Source organism: Pleurodeles waltl, chromosome 11, assembly GCF_031143425.1.
Source record: "Pleurodeles waltl isolate 20211129_DDA chromosome 11, aPleWal1.hap1.20221129, whole genome shotgun sequence".
In the NCBI taxonomy this organism is placed as follows: Eukaryota; Metazoa; Chordata; class Amphibia; order Caudata; family Salamandridae; genus Pleurodeles; species Pleurodeles waltl.
In genome coordinates, this window is record NC_090450.1 from 510182772 (window position 1) to 510206032 (window position 23261).

Consider the following 23261-nt stretch of genomic DNA (forward strand, 5'->3'; position numbering starts at 1 on the left):
TTTCCATTTAAAGCACTGGTTTAAGGTAATACTGAAACAGTATACCCTGCTGCCAACAATTTCATTTGGAGCTGCCTGTACCTCAGGTATATGCCCTCTGTCTTGGACATTAATGAGTCAGCTTTTACGTCTCCGGAGATAATGAAATGGGATTTTTAACATGCTTATTCAAGGGTTAAACTTAATTAAGGGTAATCACACATTTTGTCAAAATTTACCCTGTATTCTAGGAATTTTAAGTGTTGTTCCTGCATAAAAACCAGCTGACAAACTCTGCAGATCGCATAGGAATTAATGTATCTGTTTATTCTAATGTTTCAATTACTACCACTTTACTCGAGGTTTCTGCTTTGTCATAAACAAGCAGAAAAGTCGCTCTAATTCCAGGATAACAAGTACTGACCATAAAAGCCTCTGTGTGTGGTATTGTCAGTGATTCAAACGGTGCTAAATATGACAACTGCACATGCTTTTTACCAGTTAGTTTTTATTACACGACAGATACTCATTGAACATTTACTATATCCCTTGTTGTCTTACTGTCCTATGTAAACACACTTTATTTAATTAAAATCATTCTCGGAGCTAGGTAAAATAATTTCTGTGGGTTCACTAAATCCTTTAACTGCCTAATTAGGCAAAGTAGTACACCAATGGAAGCTCAGATAGACACAAAACAGCTCGTGGTTTGGGTTTTATTGGTGTTATGTTTTTAGTCAGTAGATTCTACCTCCGAAGTTTTAAGCATCCACAACGATTAAGAATATGGAATGCAGTTTTCAGATTTGAGAGGGCCCATGACCGTTAGTAGTACTAATGGAAACTATGTATTTATTTCAAATCTTAAAAGCGTTTTCAATTAGCATTGCTGTTGCAGTTTCCTTACTATGATATGTTCTGTAGAAGTCAAAAAGGATGATTCTGCCTATTGCTAATTTCCCTATATTTCTTTTTTTATGGCTGTCTTGCCCCTAAAGTGATTCTTGAAAATTTCAATTGACTGACAATATAGGTCAGGTGCTACGTTCCACTAGAAATATAGGTGGTCATTATGACCCTGGCAGTCGGCGTTAATATGGAGGAAAGTACTGCCAAAAGGCTGGTGGTACTTTTCTCCATATTATAACATTGGCAGTTTGGCTAAATCCAAACCGCCAATGTACCACACCGACCACCACAGCGGTAATGACTGCCGAGCTAGAGACTTCACTCTCCAGCCAGGCGGCCGTCACTTGTCCGCCTGCAGGATTATGACCCCGCCCACCGCCATGGTTTTTGTGTCATGCTTATCACCACGTAAACCATGGCGGTAGGCACTAGCAGTGACACGGAATCTCTTCCCTGTCACTGATAGAGGTCTTCCCTGCCCCCTTCCCTCTTCCCAGGTTTCCCCCCTTCCTCCCCAGACGTCTCTTCATACACCCCCCTCTTCACACACGCACACACACATACACAGATCCATTCCAGCATTCATCCATGCATGCATGCATCCATTCACAGACACATCCACACACACTTATATACATACATGCAGACACGCATTCACACTACTCAACATACACGCACTAACACATCCATAGATGCACACACACACAACACGCAACACACACCTGCATACACGCATGCACAAACATACACACCCCCCCCCACACAAAACACCCCCCCAACCCGTTCCCCTGTCGGAGCACCCAACTTACCTGTAGTCAGGGGGTCCTCCGGCAGGAGACGGGATGGGGCGCTGCTGCCAGTGCCCGGCCGGATTATGACCACATCCAGATTTCTGGTAGAAATCTGCCTATGGTCATAATCTGGCAGACGGCAGGTAGCCGCGGCGATGGTCTTTTGGCGGCCGTCGCCACGGCAGTAGTCAGTTTTTACCGACGGGGTCAAAATGACCCCCATAGTGTCTTCTCTTCATATTTTCTCAGTCTAAATTGCAGCATTTAGCAACTCTTTTCCATCACTGTATGTTTAATGGTGGGGCATTTCATTTGTTTAAGCTGCTGGACTAAAGAACACTCCATTGGTGAAAGTTATTTCAACTTTTTAATTCTACATTTAAAAACGTTTGCAAGCATTACTATTTTTTTGTTTTGTAGCCTTGTTCTTCTAGCACCATTTTCTCTTATGCTTTTTATGATGAGTGAATGAATATTTAATATTTTTAGAGCGTACTAATACCATGAACCATGTTGTCCTAGCATGAAAGATTGGCTGGAAGCTGGGTTCAGAAGTTAAAAAAAATCAGGTTTTGTGTTTCTTTCTAAACAGAGAATTGAGAGTAGCTACATTCACACCAAAAGTTTAAAGGCAAAGATTTCCAGTCTTTAGCAGCGAGACGAGCGGAACAACATCTGCCAGATGAAGATTGCTTGATAAGAAGGGAATGAATGAGATCAACATTAGACAAGCTAATATTTATTCGAGATGTGTTAGGAAAATTATGTGCCTCGATGAACGATGAACCCTCTTTATGAAGCTCTCAATGGCAAATACAGGAACATTTGTATAAGAAATGTTTGGGCACAGGATGCCAGAGAGGTCATTCAGAATGTTTCTTCGTTCAGATGCACAGCAAGAACAAAGGGCCTAATTACGAGTCTGGCGGTCACTAGACCACCAGACTCAGGGTGGCGGTCTGCACTGCCACTGCTGTGGCGGTCCGACCGCCACGTTATGACCCTGGCAGTCCAACCGCCATCATCGCTGGGATTGGTGATCCCAATGGGCTGACGCCGGGTGTAGGTTGCAATCAGCCAAGGCGAAACTGCCCGCAGCGCCACCCATCTGATTACAACCTGGTTCTCCACCAGTCTTTTCATGGTGGTGTTAGAAATGGGGTCTTTGGTTGGCAGTCAGGTTACCCCCTGTCCAAGCAAGAGAGAATCACACTGAGTTAACCCCTGCTCACCTCCTTGGAATGTTGGCACGAGCAGGCAGGCTTAACTTCAGAGACAAAGTGTAAAGTATTTGTACCAACACACACAGTAATACAGTCAAAACATCACAAAATGACTCAACACCAGGTTGGAATAATAGCCAATATTTATCTGAGCAAAACAAGACCAAAACGACATAAATCAAACATACACAAGTCAAGTTATGAATTTGTAAAGTTTGAACTCAAAAATAGCGCCTAGAAACACAAAATGCTTAGATGAGGTGGTCACACGGCATCGTGACGGAGTCGTTCCCAACAATCTGACACCATTGGCGCCGGGTACGGAGTCACGCAGACCCCCAGATACAGTACCTCAGTGAAATGTGAGAATAAGCCGGTGCGCGAAGTCAAGGATCGCGGCATCGCTGGATCCGAGGCGGCATCTCTTCCTGTGCCACAGGGCGAAGGAGCGGAGGCGTCATGAAGAGGCATTGGGTCCTTGCTGCGGAGTGGTGGAGGTTAGTCGGCGGTAGTGTGAAGTGTTGAATCCGCGCACTTCGGGCGGAGTCGATATCCGTCGGTCACGACGTGGTGCAGCAACTTCCATAGAGTCATAGACTTTGGCGGGGCAAAGCATTCTGGGTGTGCAACCTGATGAGAGCCATGCAAGTTAGCCAATTCTGGATTCCTGTAAGTATCTAGTTAAAGAAAATGTACAGGTTTGTTAGGTTTCACTAGCTGCCAGATGAACTAGGGCTCAAAAATCACAGCTACCCACATTGCAAAAAAGGGTCAGTTTTCAGTGGCAAAATGTGATATTTCCATGTTGCTTTTTGGGTTGATTCCTGTTGCAGGCACTAGGCCAATCCACTCAAGTGTGATACCATTTCTTTTGGGAGACATGGGGAAATGCTGGGTGAAAGTAAGTTTGTGGCTCCCCTCAGATTCCAGAACTTCCCATCACAAAAATGTGAGGAAAATGTGTATTCTGGACACATTTCAAGGTTTCCCTAGGTGCCGTCTGTGCTAGAGCCAAAATTCACAGCTGGGCACATTGGAAAAATGTTTTCAATGGAAAAATGTGATGTGTCCATGCTGTGTTTCCTGTCGTGGGCACTAGGCCTACCCATTGAAGTGAGGTATCATTTTTAGATGGAGACTTGGGGAAGTGCTTGGTGGAAGGAAGTTTGTGGCTCCCCTCAGATTACAGAACATTCCATCACAGAAATATGAAACATTTCCTTTTTTGACACATTTTGAGCTTTGCAAGGGATTCTAGGTAACAGAACCTGGTGTTAGCCACACAAGTAACCCCATCCTGGATTCCTATAGGTGTCTAGTTTTCAAAGATGTACAAGGTTGCTAGGATACCCTGGTTGCTGGCTGAGCTAGAGCCCAAAATCCACAGCTAGGCACATTGCAAAAAAGGGGTCCGTTTTAGGTGGACAAATGTGATGTGTCCATATTGTGTTTTGGGTTGTTTCCTGTAGCGGGCACCAGGCCTACCCACACAAGTGAGGTACCATATTTTTCAGGAGACTTAGGTGAATGTTGGGTGTAAGAAGGTTTGTGGCTCCTCTCAGATTCCAGAACTTTACATCACAGAAATGTGAAGAAAATGTGTTTATTTATACAAATATTTAGATTTGCAAGGGTTTCTGGGTAACAGAACCTTGGGAGAGTCATGCAAGTTACCCCATCCTTGATTTTCCCAGGTGCCTAGTTTTCAAAACTGTACAGGTTTGATAGGTTTCCCTAGGTTCCAACTGTGCTAGGGCTAAAAATCCACAGTTAGGCACATTGGAAAAACATGTACGTTTTCAGTGGAAATATGTGATGTGTCCACGTTGCGTTTTGGACCATTTGCTGCTGCAGGCACTAGGAATACCTGCACAAGTGTGGTATCATTTTAATCAGGAGACTTGGGGAAACACAGAATAGTAGAACAAGTGTAATTACCAGTTGTCTCTCTCTGCATTTGCACCTTCGAAATGCAAGACAGTGTGTAAGAAAGAAGTCGTTTTGAGAAATACTCTCTAGTTCACATGCTAGTATGGGGACCCACAAATTCAGAGATGTGCAAATAATCACAACTTCTGAACTCCATATTTTGTGCCAATTACGGAAATACATAGGTTTCCTTGACACCTATTTTTCACTCTCTATATTTTACCAAATGAAATGCTCTATATCCAGTACACAATGAAAAAGTGCAGCTCAGTTATTGACTCTGAGTACCTCAGGTTCTTGGTGAAACTACAAACCCTATATATCACTGCAACCAGAAGTGTCCAGTGGGCAAAAATGTATATTGCTTTCAAAAATCTGTCATATTTAGAAAAAGTTACAGATGGAAACATAGACACAAATGGCTATTGTTGTCAACTCAATTTCAATGTTTTTCTTTCAACTGTTAGTTTCTATAGGAAAACTTTGAAGCATTTACACAAATGACCCCTTGCTGTATTGTCTACTTTTCAGAAATGTATATCTTTCCAGGATCCAGCATTGACTATACACCCCTTTCTCCATTAACTGGAAGGATGTTGAAAGCACAAAAAAATGTGAAAAGTGTGCTATGTCCCCGTAAAATGCAATAACTGTGATGAAAAATTTGGTTGCCTGATTGAAGTCTGACTGTTTCTGAAAGCTGGGAAGACGGAGATGTTAGCACCACAAACCCTTCACTGATGCCATTTGCAAGGGAAAAAAAAACAGACACTTTTTTTTTCAGCACTTTTTCCCAAGTTAAAAATGTCCAAACTAAAGAGAATTGTACACAAAGCATGTTAAGGGTTCTGTAACACTTTTCGACTTGTGCACTGCATAATATATTTTTCTGTCCACAATACCTCAGTTGAGTCTGGCCTTTATTTATTATTCTTAATGTTCTTCAATATCATTTTTCTGCAGCCTCTCAGATGTCCCCTTTCTATTCTCATTGACATGTCATTTAGTAATGGATTGTCCTGACCACACTCTAAACACAGGGGGGAGTGATAGTTATTTTTTTTTTAAGTAGAGCAGCAAGAGAACTTACTGCACTGCATTGTGTGAAAGGGAGAGAACAGAAACGTGCCATATCTTTTAAAATATGCTGCACTTCTGCTCTCTTCCAGTGCTGTCTAGCACAATGCAGGCACCCTTCCACTGTGGTGCAAGGGTGCCTGTGTAACAGGCAGAATTGTTTTTGTGCAGGTAGGAATAGCTTCCTGTACAAACAGAATCCTAAAATGAATATTCCTCTTTGTAAATGAGCTGCAGTGTACAAGGAAAGAGGAAGTAACAAATAGAAATAAAGAAATCTATCCTCATTATGCACCTCTCAAGTAGGCGTGCCACTCTGGCACAAACCCAGGTTTAAAAGTCTTTGTAAATCTGGATTTGTGTCAGAATACACTCAAACTAAAGTGCATTGTGCACTGCTGGAGGCATGGGAATGCCCTTGCTGAAGCCATGTAACATCTACCAGAGGCAAAGTACATTGTATTTAGAAAATAAAGCAAAGCCACACAAAGTGGCTTAGCAAATGCCAAAAATGATTTGTATGAAAAGTAAATCAACCTTAATACTAAATCATAGTATATCTTGACCAGGATTCATTATTCACTCTCTTCCCAATATATAGAGAACATACCCCAAGGTTGTTCGAGCCCATTGCCTTGAAAATGCCACACATGTTGCTGCTCTTCTAGCACGCGTTCACATTAAGGGGTAGATTTATGAGTTTGTGGAGCAGCATAGAAAGTCACCTTACTGCACTACATCACAGTGAAAGGGCAGGAACGCACAATATTTTTTTAAAAGATATGGTGCTTTCCTACCTTTGTCCTTACACAGGTGCCATTTTGGCAGCCTAGTGCCAACATAGGGACCCTTGCACCATGGTGCAAAGGGTGCATGTGTAAGGATAGTTTTGTGCAGGAAGTGGCACTTTGCTGCACGAAAACAGTCCCCCGCAGAATGCCTCACACATAGAAAGAGGAAAAAGCAAGGAGAAATAAAAATATTTCTCCTTGTTACTTCTCACCTGGGAAGACATAGCGTTTTGGCACATTTCAGGTCAACCACTACTGATAAATCTGGGATTGCATCAAAATCCATAGGTTTTGTGTAGGAACACCCACGCAACACCCAAGAAACACCTCCCCGTGGCAGAGTAAAGCAGCACAGCAATTTGTGACGCTTTGCATTACTCTGGATTTATGAAGCCACTCAGGGCCATGCAATGTGGCCTTTCATGGCTTCATAACTCCCTTTTTTGAGTTGCATCACACATGCACCACATTGTATGATTCATGTGAGATGCAACTAGCCTCATAAATATGGCCCTAGGTATCAGATCTCTAAACCAGTAGCAGTCCCTTTTCATAGTTACCAGAGTACTTGCCAGATCTATCATTATTGTATTGAAATAAAATGTATGGGAGCCTGCAATACCTGGATGAAAGGCTATCGGGAATTGCTTTATTACAGGTAACTTGTGACATTGCTGGTCAGCTACAATAAGAAAATGATGTAGCTGCTCAACTGTAATAACTTAATACAGTTGAGTAATGTTCTCACAGTGCCTTCTACCAGGATACAAAGGAAAAGGCAGGACATAGACCTGTTTAATAACAAAAAGAGAACCTGGCCTTTTCCATTTCTACTTTTTTTTTTTTTTTTAGATGAACAGACCAGAACCCGAAGGGAGATATTTATGGAAGAATATTAATTTTTTGCACCACTTTAGGTAATTATAGGAAAGACAGAATTGCAATGTTCAGCACATTTTGAACAACAGTCTTTTTACAAGCTGTCTTAGATTAAATTGTTTCTAATATTTTTGCCTTTAACTGAAATAAGATGAACCCAATGGTGAGTGAGGGCTGCTGTTAATGCAAAGATTAATGCATGTGGTTACTTTAAATTGGTTGAATGGAGTCCTTTCTTTTGGAACAGTGCATCTTATTTAGTTATAGTTTCATGTACGAGATTGATGCACTGGACCACATAATTCTCCATAGTTTTTTTTTCTTTTAGTCTAATATTTTTGCTGCTTTTTAGTGTGTTTAAATTTTCTCTAGAGATTCTACTTTTACTTTCCATTTTTGCAACAATCTTATCTCTTTCATATGAAGAGCAATATACCAAGGATTTAAGTGGTTTGTAGCAAGGGTGATGGTCTGACCATATTTTTAAAAGAATGAAGAATTCCCTGCTGTACATTCTAAGAATATTGTAAGCCAGCATGCAGTTCCACGACATTATAAAGAAACTCAGCCTTCATTCTTGTCCTCTATATTGCCACAGAATACCCAATTGATTTGCAATATCCTGATGACATAAGCAGATCATTAATAAAATATCAATGCATACAATATTGAAGCACAAAAATATCACCTTCCTAAATAATAAAATCACGCGAGAATATGAATATTTTTCTTAAAATGTCAATTTTTACTTGTATTGAAAACAAAAATATCAGAAACAAAAATATTGTTACCTTTAAATAAACATGTGATAAGTCAAAATATAGCCTCACAAAATATTGTTTTCAATAATATTGCCAAAATATTTGCATTATCATTAATACACTTAAAACACTACTTTGTACGTCAAACATGTAATTTAAACAAACATTAACAAACATATGTATAATTCATCACAATAAAATATGTAATTAAATACATAATCATATAAGTAAAAAAAGACTTAAACTACAAATAACTATACAATCTAACTATTAATAAATATATATAAATACATTTAAATAATATTCAATACTATCAAACTCTACATTAAACAATTTAAATGAAAACCTAAATTAACATTTACCACAGAAAGACATTGTTAACGCGTCCCTTTCTAGTTATTTTACTCACTCTGGGACTAGTTTTAGGCCAATGAATCTTTTGACCCTGATTGAAGACACCTTAGGACGAGATAACTAATCAACATGTCAATCAATATGTCAATAACGTCATCAATGTTTACCATAATAAGACAATTCAGATTAGTCAAAGACATTAATAAAACTCTGAAACCACCATGACCTTGCAGTCATGAATAACCACACCAGTTTATTACTATTATATGAAGTTTATTCCCTATTGATTACAATTCTACTAGTAAGTTTATTAGTCTCAAAACCAAGAAACACATTAGCATAGTCACAATATGGCAAATCTGATAAGATTTCATCAAAGCAAGAATCACGAATATTAGAACATAGCACGACATCAACATAGGTTCTCCTAAGCAGAGTATAATTATCGCATTATTCAACAAAGCATAGATTCAGTAATTTGTCTATTTGCGTCTGTTAAGTGAACCCCTCAACTAACCTCGAATTAGCATTGGCATGTTGGGCTTCATGCAAAATAATTTGGTAACACCAATTTAGAAAACATCTAGCTATGGTCTCTGTCAAAAAGAAGCAGTTGGTACCTAGAAAGGAAAAACAAACAGACAATTACAATTTCATCATTCTATAGTTACCCTTCGTATTGGGGCAGCATACAGATTCAGTCTTTGTCCTCAGGACATCAGATGATTCTCCATCAGACAGGGAATTCAGCAAAATGGGCAAGAAGGGACACTTCCCTCATAAGGAGAAAAAGTATATAACGGGCAAGGCAAGGGCAAGCTTGGTTTGGAGAACCAAACAGCAAAGTCGCTATGCAGAGTGACAAAGTGTCTGGGTCATAGGGTTTTCATCCCTTTTTCGTTGTACAGTCCCCTAAAATTTTATTGGATGGGGTTGGCACCCCACTATCTCCCTCCAATAGGGTTTCAATTACTTAATTAAAATTGTCACCCCATAACAGTTCTCACGTAGTTTATTGGTCCTTATGATTGACGTCTCCAGTGGGTAGAATGTCTGGTATAATTTCATACTCTCGTGGTCCTCTTTGCATCTTTAGTCAGTGGTTCCATTGTCTGTACCGGTTCAGGCGACCTTGTACCTGCGAGTAGTCTACACTGTTGCATTCAGCAAGAATGTTTTGCTAAGCAAGTCGAATTTCATGAGAACAGATCTACTACAGTTACATTCATCTTCTAGCTTTGGAAAAATACGAGTTCATGTCCTTCAGCAAGTCAGCACACTGTACGTTAGAAAAACACATTTAATATAAAACTGGGCAGCTAGGCCTCGACTCATGCTAACTAAGGCCTAATGATTTGTTAGCAGAGCTTTAGCATATAACCTTTTAATGTTAGTGCAAAATCATATTTTAACATAACATTTCATCATTATTAGTCAATTTCATTAGTCCCCGTATATATTGGCGGCCATTCCCCGTGGGCACATTTCAAGTGCACGTTTAGCAAAATATATTAATACATTTTCTATGCAGCATTGTTACGCATTAGTTCATAAACATTTCATGTTAATATCTAAGTATGTAAGCTACGCTCTCTCAACATAACTGATAAAGAAACTTCAAACTGAAACTAAAATATCAAATGAAATCAAACTATAAATATGTTTAACCAATAAATGTGCACAAAGAATTAAATCAACAATATAAAACCATAAAGCCTAATACTGCAAAAACAACAAAAGCTGCAAGAAGAGGAAACTCTGCCAGATCCTCTGGCAAGATTCTTAAAATAAAAACAAATGCATCTTGAAGACTACCCTGAAAAGCAAGGAAAGCCCATATTTAACTAAACCTTACTTGTAAATAAAATTAAAATTTTAAAATAGCAAATAATTAACACAACACTCTCCATCTTCTATCTCTTGACACACACGTACTAAAAGAAAATACTACAAACTTTGAAAAGTAATAACTTGTTGAAAAACAACACCAATCACAAACCAGAAAAAAGACATAATAAAGTAAGTTTATAAATTATCATAACATACAAACTCAACCAAAAAATGTTGTCAAAATAAAAACTAATAATCTCACCCCCTACAACTGCCAACAAATAAAGTTGCAAATGAAACAGATGCTTTTTTTTCCCTTTAAAAAAAAAGCTTATAGCTGGGGTAGGTGTGCTAGAGCGCTCAAACTTTTTGAAAACCTTTGATACTGATTGGACCACTTAAGCCCAAAACCATCCCTATGGAGCCCACCGTTCATATGAGGAGGGTTCCTGCCATATATGTTCAGTTTAATTTACTACATAAGTGAGGATTAGGTATGTTTTATTAGGTCCTGATGAAACACACTCCTATCTTTGTTGATTATTTGAGCAAGAAACATGTTTACCATTTTAATTTTGGCACTGTAGGGATTTCTAATCCTGCCCTTATCAAATCCCGAGTTTATAGGGTTTGAAGCCACCAGACACACATTAAATAGGGTGAAATAGATATTATTCTGATTTTCCCCATACCTATTGTTTTTCAATCTTGACAGAGGCACATTTTCCTAATAAATTCTTGTATTGTTATTGTTCCCTTTAGTCAATTTTAACAGTATTATTCACCAATCCCACATAACTGCACACACCCAACGGAAAATACCTTTAATAAAAGATCTCCGGAAAAGAGCCCCCTCGAGGGGCCCATCGGCATTGCAGCGACGGGCTGACAAGAAGCAAAGCCCAACGATGAAGCATGTCACCAAACGGTGAGTAAGGGCTCTTGTTCCTGATTTAGGGTACTTTCCACACTGGGACTTGATCTTTCTGTTTTTTGGATCTGTACATTCATTGTTTTTATGATTTATATGTGAGTATTATGCACAGGACCAGTCCTTTTTTTCTTCTTTTTCATAACCTCCCACTTTATGGGCACTCTTAGTTTTTTGTTTTGACAACTACCATCTATACCAACTTGAAAACATTTAATTGAACAAACTAAAAAAGTCACCAGTGATACTCCTACTGCTACTAGAAGATGCCAAAATATAGAAATACCTGAAAACTTAAAAATTACATATAATGAGGAACCCCTCCTGGTATATGACAACCTAAACAATGATAGACAAATCCTAATATTTTCTATAGCAAATGACTTACTAAAACCAAGCTCTTGTCAAACCTGAATTATGGATAGAACCTTCAAAATGTGTCCCACACCATTCACTACGATATTCACCAAACATGTTGGATATGAAAACACAAATATCCCTTTTATATATGCCTTACTACCAAATAAACAAATCACCACTGACTGCACAGTCTTAATTCACACTAAACATAAATCAAATTATTGCTACCAACAACAAATAATTATAGACTTTGAACAAACCATGATTCAAACATGTTTAATATTCCCTCCAAACAGCCCTAGAAAGGTATTATGAACATTTCAGTCAAAGCATATGGAGACACCTCCAAAACATCTGCACTATGTGTAGAATATTCTACAATTAGTCAATTTGCATTTGAAGCATAATAATGATACCACTAGCCTGTGTCCCTGTCATTGAGGTAGCTAATCACTACAATTTACTAATTAGACACCCTTTCTAGCAACAAAATGAACACAAACAAATCCCCTAATGGATTATTTTGAAGTCACATGGGTTAACAGACAACATCATTTCAGACACAACCACCAACCCATAATCCACTTGCCATGGTGGAATGCCTAAGACAGCTCCTTGGCACAGGAAGTCAAAACAAACAATGGAGTGGAAGAATGACACAATGCCTTCCAGTCCACACTACGCAGAACCAAACCTACACTCTATAAATTAATAAAAGCATTACAAAAAGAGCAAAGCTTTTAATAACTACAAATGGAGCACTCTGTACCCAAATTGCACCTACACTAAGCAGCAAACCAAAAATATACAACATTACAATATAAAACTCTTCATAAACAACAAAGGAGTAGATTACTTAGCAATGATAGACAAAAGCATATTATAAATAAATACTAGTTACAAAACTCATAAAAACTAAAACACAACCTTTACCAATGACAAATCATTTTTATATGAATAATAATTATAATATTTGATTACATCAGACAAAACATTAAATAAAATTCCAATTCTAAACATGACTGATAGGGAAAAATAATGTATACATTATTTATATTAAAAATCTAAACATCACCAACCAAAAGATAAAAAAGCTCAATCTTTTATTTAAATAATTACAACACATAAAATATACATTTCCAAAGATCAGTCATGTAATAGTTATACAACTAATAAAATCTAACATTCCCAACCCAAAACAAATAAACTAAATATGACTTAGGTGGTCATTTTGATGCAGTGGTGGTCTCCCCACCGATGGGCCAGTGGTGAAGACAGCCACATTACCAGAGTGGCAGTTTGGCCTCTGACAAACCACCACATCCTTGCTGATGCCACCAGGATGGTAGGACAGCTGGACCAGAGGTCAGCACCTCTGAGCTGGCTGTCCACTGAAGACCGCTTGTGGTATTAGGAGACTCCTGTCTGCCAGGGTTTCTGCGGTGGTAGCACTTTCATGAAAACCCTGGCGGAAAGGCTGCCGGTAACAGGAAAGTCCTTTTCTGTCACCAACAGATGACTCTACCCACCCGTCCTTCAAAGACAGCACCACCTCCCCACCCCACCCTACAAGACAGCACCCCCTTCCCAAGACAGAACCCCCTTTCCCTACCCCACCATCCCAGCATGCACGCACACACGCACCCACATACACGCATTCACTCGCACCAACAGACATGCATTCACACAGGCATACACACACACATACACACTTACATTCACACATGCAGACATACACCCACTCACACACGCACACACAACAGCCCCCTCCCTCGGACGATCGACTTACCTATTCTGGTGAGGAGGGAACGGGAACAGGTGCTTCCACTGATGCCAGTGCCCTGCCATCAGGATAGCACCATGCAGCATTACTGCTTGGAATAAGTGGGGCGTAGTCCTTGTGGCTTGGTGATGACGGCTGTGAAACCGCCTCTGCACCGCCGACCTCCAGCACAACTGCTGAAGAATTTCCACTCAAATTGTGGTAGAAATCCTTCAGTATTTGTAATATGGTGGTCGGAAGACCGCCAGAACTGGCAGGCTTCTGGCACCCACAGCTTTGGCGGTCTGTGTAAAACACTGCTGAAGTTAAAATGACCACCTTAGTGTTCTGTAGCTGCAGATAATCCTGATGATATCTATATCCAAGCAGTCAAAAAGTATAATCCTCCAAGAATGAGAAAAATAGGTTCCCAAAAGCCCCCAAAAAATGCAAAAATAAAACCAATACAACAGAGATCCCTGGTAGCAATTCAAAGTATCTAGGAACCATAAAAAAGATGAGGACGTTTTAAAAAAGAAGCACTCCTGGAAACCAGAAAAAATAGGAAATCCTATCAAAAACTAAAAAAGAGATTTCCTTAAAAAAACAGTAAATCCAAATGCCCATAGGACACATTCATAAAGAAAAACCTAAAGAGTAAAACAGAAAACTCCCCTGCAAAAAACGTTAACTTCCCAAAAGAACATATATATGACACTGAGGGCCCGCTTACGAGTATGACAAATGAACCACTACACTGCCATGGCAGCAAGCCTAGAACAACCGCTATGGCGGCAATCTCCAGTCCGCCGTATTGCGATATATGCAGGTTGAACTGCCATACACCAAGACCAATGACGACCCGCAAGCTGTGTGGTGACCTGCAATCTTGGCAGTACTCACTCTGTTGTCATTATGGCTGCAGGAAATCATCGCGCCTTTTACAAGAACACAGTCAACATGACAGTCTCCTTGCGACGGTTACCTGGCGGCAGATGGCCGCCGTGGTACGCATTCACTAAAGCAACAAAAAAGTGCCCATTGGATGAATTAAAAAACATCATAGTTGACATCCATTGGTCCAGTGGGCACACCTGCAAATCACACTATAAAACACACCCCTTCCCAGACTATGATTCTTTGCCTCTCTAATACAGCACTGCAAGAAGGAGGCCAGTGACCACCATTTTTTTATTCATAGATAAGGCATCACATTTGCCACCATCCCATTCTAACACCTTTCACAAACTTTTGCTCATTTACTCCTGAGAATACTTTTCTTGTTAAGCAATTCCCTGTCCCCCGCTTTAATTTACATCAATGCCACATTGCAAAAATCCCCATTTTTCTGAAGATGAGTTGAGAGTCATGGCAGAAGAAATCATAAGATTGAGTCACAATTGTTTGGAGCCCAAGTCCAGGATACTCATCTCAGTAAGAAAATGTGGTAAAGGATATTCAACAGAGTGAACGCTGTAGTCACCACCCTGAGCACAAAGGAGAGCATTAGGAAGAGGTGGAATAACCTGCGGGGGAAGGTGTGTTCTCTGGGTACCAGGCAACACATAGAGTCCCTGGAAACTGGTGTGGTCCTCCCAATGCCTTATTACAAATCTTTCCGTGGGAGAGGAAAGTGTTGGCCATCTTGCACCCAGAGGGCTTGGCAGGAATACCTGGGGGAGCAGAGTCGGGTAAGTCGCAACACAAAAACTGTCATAAATCTTCAATGTCCTGCATACTCACATCTCATCTTTAACCACTGTGCTGTTCATCTACTTTCATGCATGCAATACCCAGAGTAGCAGAGAGGCAAGCTTGACAATGTGTGTTGGCGTACATTACTTCACATGTATCTATCTCCATTACATGCCATATGTTGGTATGGGGTCTGTAAGTGTTTCAATGTCAAAAAATCATCCCAGGATCCATGGTATGTGTCAACATGTAAATATATGTGTCAACCTAACTGCAATGTGGCAAAAGATTAGACTAAACATTTGTTAAGTGTTGGGAAGTAGAGAGAGTGACATTGGTACAACTACCAGGAGGGCCTGTTTCTGTAACTCAAACCAACAAGCTTTTGCACTCTTGCCTAAATGCACCTGTTTCCCATCTCACAACTGATGTTTATGCACCAAAGAGTATACCAGTTGTGTAGTGTTGGGAGCTAGCAACTGACATGACTATAACTACCAGGAGTTCCTGTTTCTGTACCTCAAACCAACAGGTCAGTATGCACTTGGCCAAATACAACCGTGTGTCATCTCTCAAATTATGCACCCTTCCCTGGGATTTTAGCATTTGTGTAGTGTGGGGAGTCAGCAAGTGACTTGCCTACAACTATCAGGAGGCCCTGTTTCTATAATTCAAACCAACAAGACATTCTGCACTTACCCAATTATACCTGTTTGCCATCTCATAACTGAGGACCACTCACATGGGAGTGAGCAAATCCACATATTAAGCTCATCTGAAAGACGTGTCTGTCTACATAGCTTGTTCGTGTCCTGGTATCCCAAAATATAACTATTGAAGTCAGGAATGATACCTTACCAAGTGTATACATCAAATATTCCTACAGCATTAAGCAGCTTCATAAGATTGGTAGTGACAGATAACACATTGACTCAGCACTGCGCATATGATGGCTACAGCTACAAATTTCACAAAGTTGTGTGTTGGACTGTATAGCACACAACTAAACTTTGCAATAGTAATATACACGTTTCCTCACTACTATTTTGGCTTACCCGTTTGTAAGATGTCATGCTCATTCTATCATCTAAAGTGCAACCAATCACACATATAATGAGTTGCTTGAGTCTCTATATAGTTTCTGAAAACTTCAAACGTCATGTCAACAACTTCAATACCATGGTAGCATAGCACAATCAGCAAACCTACCACTTAAGATTGTCCAAGGTCTTTATGTACAGTCACACAAAACCTTAACATGTAGATTCCACACTTCAACCAATAACAAAATACTCTATTTCGCAGCAGGATTAGCTGGCACTGCACCTGACTAGCCATTGTCAACTGACCAGACTTCAAACCAACCTCTGGATGAAGCCCTCAGTGATGACGACAATCCTGGACATGTGGATATGGAGGACGGTCCTGGCCCATCTGGGCAGCCTGGTCAGATTGCAAGAGTGAGTCTCACTGTACCAACAACAACACCACCCACTCCAGTTGCTTCTACATCACAGATAAAAATGTGCCTCCCAACCTGTGTACCTAGCACACGTGCTACCATCTTGTGCCCCCAGTCATGGATCCTGAGGTGCAAATCAACAATCCTGACACTGAGGGTCCAGGACCCATTTGGAGAGAGCATCCTGTTCCAAGGGCACAGGCTCATGGGGGTGAGGTCGGTGGGAGGAAGGCTGTGGGCCAGCAGAGTGAGGCCAATGGGCCCACATATGGCCAGGATACTATCAGCCAAGTCTTGGAGGTCTACCAGGAGTCCCAGGCATGATGTGTCATGTGGTAACTGACCTCTGGGAAATAAAGCAGTTACAGAGGGACAGGACCCAATAAATGGAGGAGCATAATTTTAACATGGCTATTTGTCTAATAGGGGTGCAGATGGACATCCATATAACCCTGAGCAGGGCTTTTTTCCCAACATTTACCCCTTCCTGTGGGTCAACTACAACAAGCCCAAGTACATCTGCGGCAGACACAGGAAGAGAGGCCCTGACAGAGGACCAACTACCCTCAGACGTCCGTGCTTCTGCAGCAGCTGAACCATCCCACCCTCACAAGTGGAGACGTGCATGTAAAAATCCATGAGGTGCAGATGGCAAGACACCCACCACTGTCAGCAAGAAACTCATCCTTAATGTCCTCCTTTGTGTGTCATACCTTCCCTCTGTGGTCTGATCCTGAAACCCATTCCATTTCTGATGGGAAGAGTATTTTGGATTTTAAACTTTTGATAGTGTGGCATCTACTCCTATGATTTCATTCACCATGACCGACCCATTCACTTTTCCTTAATGTTACTTTTTGCCACAAGTTTGTTTTCTTGCTCAGTACTGTAAAATTAAAAACACACCCACAAACTCATTGTCTGCAATCTTAAATTTCACATTTAGCAATGTAGATATGTAAAAACCTGTGACCCATACAATGAAAAAACAAGCTACTTGTGGAAGCAGAGATGTGTTGCATGTACACAGTATCCAGCTCAGGATTACAACAATGCCACACAAACACATACATACAAGTGTCTTGTCAAGGAAGACCTATTATTATATTGTCCAGCTCATAGGCTGCCAATATGTCTGAAACAGCAAATCATACATGATTGATTTATATGTGTAAATGAGCAAATATACAGGTACAGACCTCCAGAACATGGAAGGAAGGGATACATCAGACATTGGGGGTCGTTCTGACCCTGGCGGCCGGTGGCCGCCAGGGCCACCGACCACGGGAGCACCGCCAACAGGCTGGCGGTGCTCCCGAGGGCATTCTGACCGCGGCGGTTCAGCCGCGGTCAGAAAGGGTAAACCGGCGGTCTCCCGCCGGTTTACCACTGCCCTTCAGAATCCTCCATGGCTGTGGAGCGCGCTCCGCAGCCATGGGGATTCTGACACCCCCTACCGCCATCCTGTTCCTGGCGGGTCTCCCGCCAGGAACAGGATGGCGGTAGGGGGTGCCGCGGGGCCCCTGGGGGCCCCTGCAGTGCCCATGCCTATGGCATGGGCACTGCAGGGGCCCCCGTAAGAGGGCCCCGCAAAGTATTTCAGTGTCTGGTAAGCAGGTCGGACCGCCGGGATCTGGATGGCGGTAGGGGGGGTCGGAATCCCCTCGGCGGCGCAGCAAGCTGCGCCGCCTTGGAGGATTCAAGAGGGCGGCGGTACACTGGCGGGAGCCCGCCAGTGTTGCCGGTCCGACCGCGGCTTTACCGCCGCGGTCGGAATCCCCATTGGAGCACCGCCGGCCTGTCGGCGGTGCTCCCGCGGTCCTCCGCCCTGGCGGTCTTTGACCGCCAGGGTCAGAATGACCGCCATAGTGTCATATCAATCCAGAGCTTCTGAATCTGGTGGTATGACACAAACAAATGTCAGTGATGTGCCACAGGCACTTTTGCATACAATGATGAAACACATCAACAGCTATATATAGTTCACATAGAAAGAGTGTTTAGCCAATGTGAAGGGAAACTAACATTAATTCAGCCTAGGAATACATATTTACTGACCACATGATGATACACATTGTGCATCAAGGCCACCACACAACAAGGAACAAGTCCAATGAAGTCTTCCATATTATCACCGTGCAAGTTGTCTTAGCTCAGTTCTTGTACACCCAAAGTCTGTGACATAAATTCCCGGGAACAATCCATGTCCACTTTATATGTCCGAACAGCATCATATACCTGCCAATGCAAGAACTCAAAAATGTACCAATGAAGATGTCATGGTGAAGGTACCTAAACAAATGCAAAAACAAGGAGTATAGTTATGAAACCATCCATATGCAAAATTCACACAGCAAACCTCTGGAGGACCCAGTCCATGTTATAAGTCTAACACAAACAAAGCAACATCTCCAAAATGTGATTGTGTCAAAAGCTTCCTAATCAGACACACTTTGCCAGTATTCACCATATATTCAGCTTCCAAACTTTTTCAGCAAATATACTCCTCACATCATCATAGGAGTTCATTAGATAGTCAAAGTTATGACATCTCATGACATACTTACACTCATGAGAAGAAGCTGTCGATGAGATCTTGTCGCAAGTCAGCTCCTTCCTCTTCACCACTATCATCGTCATTTGGCATTACAGGATTCCACCTGGTGTTACTCAGGCTCTTTCTCCTCTGCGATGTAAGGGATGTTCCATATTATGGAACATGCAACAGGCTACAGTGATTTGACACACCTTCCTGGGTGATTAGAGGAGGGCTGCCCCAGTGTTGTCCAGACACTTCGAAATATGGCCTTCAGGAGCCCAAAAGCCTGCTCAACTGGCCACTGTGTTCTTCCATGGGCCTCATTGAAGCGGACGTCCCCTGGCGTAGTTGGGTTTCTCAGTGGTGTTAACAACTAAGGATGGTTGGGATATGCTGAGTATCTTTTTTTGTAATGAGACATAAGTGCCTCAATAAGTCACACACTTCCTGATTATAGCACCTGACATTGCACAGACAAGATCAGGACAGATGTAACTTACTAACAAGCCATGCCCTCTCTGGTTGCAGTTATGACATCAGCTGGGTTATGGTGCTGTTCCGCCTAACAAAGAAATCATGGGCTGAACCTAGGAACAAGGCACAAAGGTTTGAAATGTACAGATCTGACAAGCAGACAATTTGCTTCTTGATAGAATGGCAGTGCTTCCTGTTTCAACAGACTTTTTCACTGGCATGAGGTGGCACCTATGTAATATGGGTACCATCAATGGCTCCCACAAATTGTGGGAGGAGACCAAATCCATAGAGGTCAACCTTCATGCAGGCTAAATCCTCCCGTCTGGGCACCTGTTATAGCTGTGAATGTTTTTCATTGTTGTGGATAGCACATCTTTTAAAACACCATTGAACATAAGTTGTGCCATACTGCCAGATATAGACCACATATTTTGAAATGTCACTGTGACCAGGAAGTGTAATACTGTCATGTGTCTCACAATAGGTAGTATACATGTCGGATTATTGTTTTGAGGCATGAGACCTGGCACAAACTGATTACATAAATGTTGCATTGTTTGCCTATTCAGATGCCACTGTTTTATTAAGTCGCGTCCTTCCCCCGTCTGGAGGTCAGGAAATGGATAGTAGGCTGGAGATTGTCACCTACTCTCTCTCCTAGAGTACCTATTTGTGAAATGAAATAAGTTGGGGCAGTAGTTACTGTGTCCAGACCAACATATCTGATGAGTAAGACCAAAGTCATGTGATAAAACATTACTTACTGGAAATACAATACACCCATTACACATCAAAACTGTTTACTACTCAAGGTCCAGCACATAACACACTTACCTACGCCTCTTTTGCCCATTGATATTATAAAGTATGTTTGACCTCCAAAATTACCATCACGGGTGGGGGACAGTGCACCAGGGTCAAATTACATCTGTGACCAGTAACATACTTACTGATGATTGTGTACAAGAAACTACATATGAAGAGAGCTTTACATATGTTGAGATGTTACTATACATTTATAGATGTTGTGACAACAGATACCAAAACTGTAGTTTCAACTGCCCAAATGGCACATGCCTGACCTCATTCATTGCACTTTAGAGAACCTCCCACAGCCGCCGGAAGTCGATGGCATGTTGGGTGGTTTCAACAATGATGAGCACAGACATAGGCTAATATTGTTGACTGTGATGGTTATGGTTCAATGGCTGTGTTCAGTCGATGGTGATGACCGCGTACATGGCGTACATGTACTTTGCGGTTCAGAAAATACCTCACATTCCTGACACTGCTGCCATAAACATCTTCACTACTTCAGCTGCTGTGTGCTGCCTCTGGGAGCAAACATACCAGGCCAAGAAGGTGAAATGGCCGCTGCCTTTCTCCAGAGGAGCTGGGGGCCTCGTGGAAGAGGTCCTTCCCATGTATGGGCAGCTCTATGGCTCACCAGAGGAACATGTGACTACCTCATCGGCATATTTGACTCTGTTCAACACGATAATTTCCTTCCTCACAAGTTACAATGTGCCTCTGAGTCCCAGTGAGTTTTTTGGGTGCCTGTTGCACGATTTGTGGTCCATACATAGGATATACAGATTGTGGATTGTGAAGCCTTGTACTCTGTGTACTTAAAATGACCATTGTGTTGTGTGATAAGCCCTAAATCATCTTTCTGTTGCATTGATATATCTATGCAAGTAAACTCTACAGCCAAACAATGATACAGCTGATGATGGTAAATGAAACAGTAAATGCATTTGTATTATAGCATGAGTATGTATACTTTTTGAGTCAGTTGAGGATGTTGTTAGCAATGTGTAAAGTCCCACAGATCATGCAGCCCAGATCAGGCCTTAGTAAACTGTTATATGAGAATTACATTGTAGTAGTCCAGTTCAAACTGCCCTCCCAACGTGGCACTGTCCTCCCAATGTGGGAGGGGCACATGTCAGATCCTGACCTCCCTGATGGCCCGCATACTGATAGTGGCTTACCCTGAGCCTTATGGGCATTTGAGGGAAGCACATGATGTACATGGGGGTGAGTCCTGGGCCGATTCCTACCTGTTACATTGCCAGGTTGTTGTGTTGAGGCAACCATCTTCCCATGAATATTGGAAATGGTTCATTTATGATAAACAAGATGTGTTATCGTTTGTATATGTATGGTAGTTGGTGCATGCTGATGTGCTTTGCCTTTTGCCCTAGTGACCAGGGACACAACAGAGTACAGTCCACTACCAAAATACTCTATTGGGCAGACACAGGGCTGAGTACAGTGGGGAAATATCTCATGTTTTTTCATGTTGTGGGTATTGTTTATATCCAACAGTCTCCATGTCTTCAGTGTATCAGCCCCAACATAAAACAACATGAGGTAATAGACAATATACTCAGCAATGTAACTGCTCAAGAGAGTATATTGGCATCTGCACCCAACAAGCCACTTGTCTTCAGTGTGTCAAGAGTGCTGCTGCATCACTACAGTCTCTCATGTGAGGGTGGCCATCATACATGTGACATAGCATACATTGGTGGTCATTACGACCCTGGCGGTCAGAGACCTCCAGGGGTAATGTGGCATCCATACCGCCAACAGGCTGGCGGTACGGAGGCCCTTATTACGACCGTGGCGGTAGAGTTGCGGTCGCACCGCCGGGGCCGGCGGTTTCCCGCCGTTTTAGCCCCGGCGGTGATAATCCGCCAGGGCAGCGCTGCAAGCAGCGCTGCCCTGGGGATTATGACCCCCCTACCGCCAGCCTGTTTCTGGCGGTTTGCACCGCCAGGAAGAGGCTGGCGGTAAGGGGTGTCCTGGGGCCCCCTAACAGGGCCCCAGCCAGCTTTTCACTGTCTGCATGGCAGACAGTGAAAAGTGCCACGGGTGCAACTGCACCCGTCGCACGGCCGCAACACCGCCGGCTCCATTAGGAGCCGGCTCCTATGTTGCAGCCTCATTCCCGCTGGGCCGGCGGGCGCAAACCAAGTTTGCGCCGGCCGGCCAGCGGGAATATCATAATGGGGGCCGCGTGAGTGCGGCCGCATTGGCGGCCGCACAGCGGTTACCGCCTGGCGGGCGGCGGTAGCCGCCCGCCAAGGTCTTAATGACCCCCATTGCCCTTTGTGTGCAGTCACTGAGCAACATTTTCCCTTGGTAAGTAGGGGGTGTAGAGTTACATGATTTAGGTAACATCACTTTTGGCATTAGTATTTGTGCGTATGTTATGATGTGTACCTTGCACTTTTGTAGTATCAATTCCACTACTGTTTATACATGATTTACCTGTCTTCATGGGATGATGTCTGATTCCATCACATATGGGAAAATAGTTTTATATGATGGGTATACAGTTCATGCGGTGCCACAGACAGGAGTGTGTCAACATTGTTTGTTGAGTCACACATACCCTAACCAGGTACTCCATGTCATTTATCATGAACAGTTACAGAAGCAATGAAAAACATGACAGGTAGACCTACAGTAATTACTCACAATGTGCGTTTACAGGCCATTGG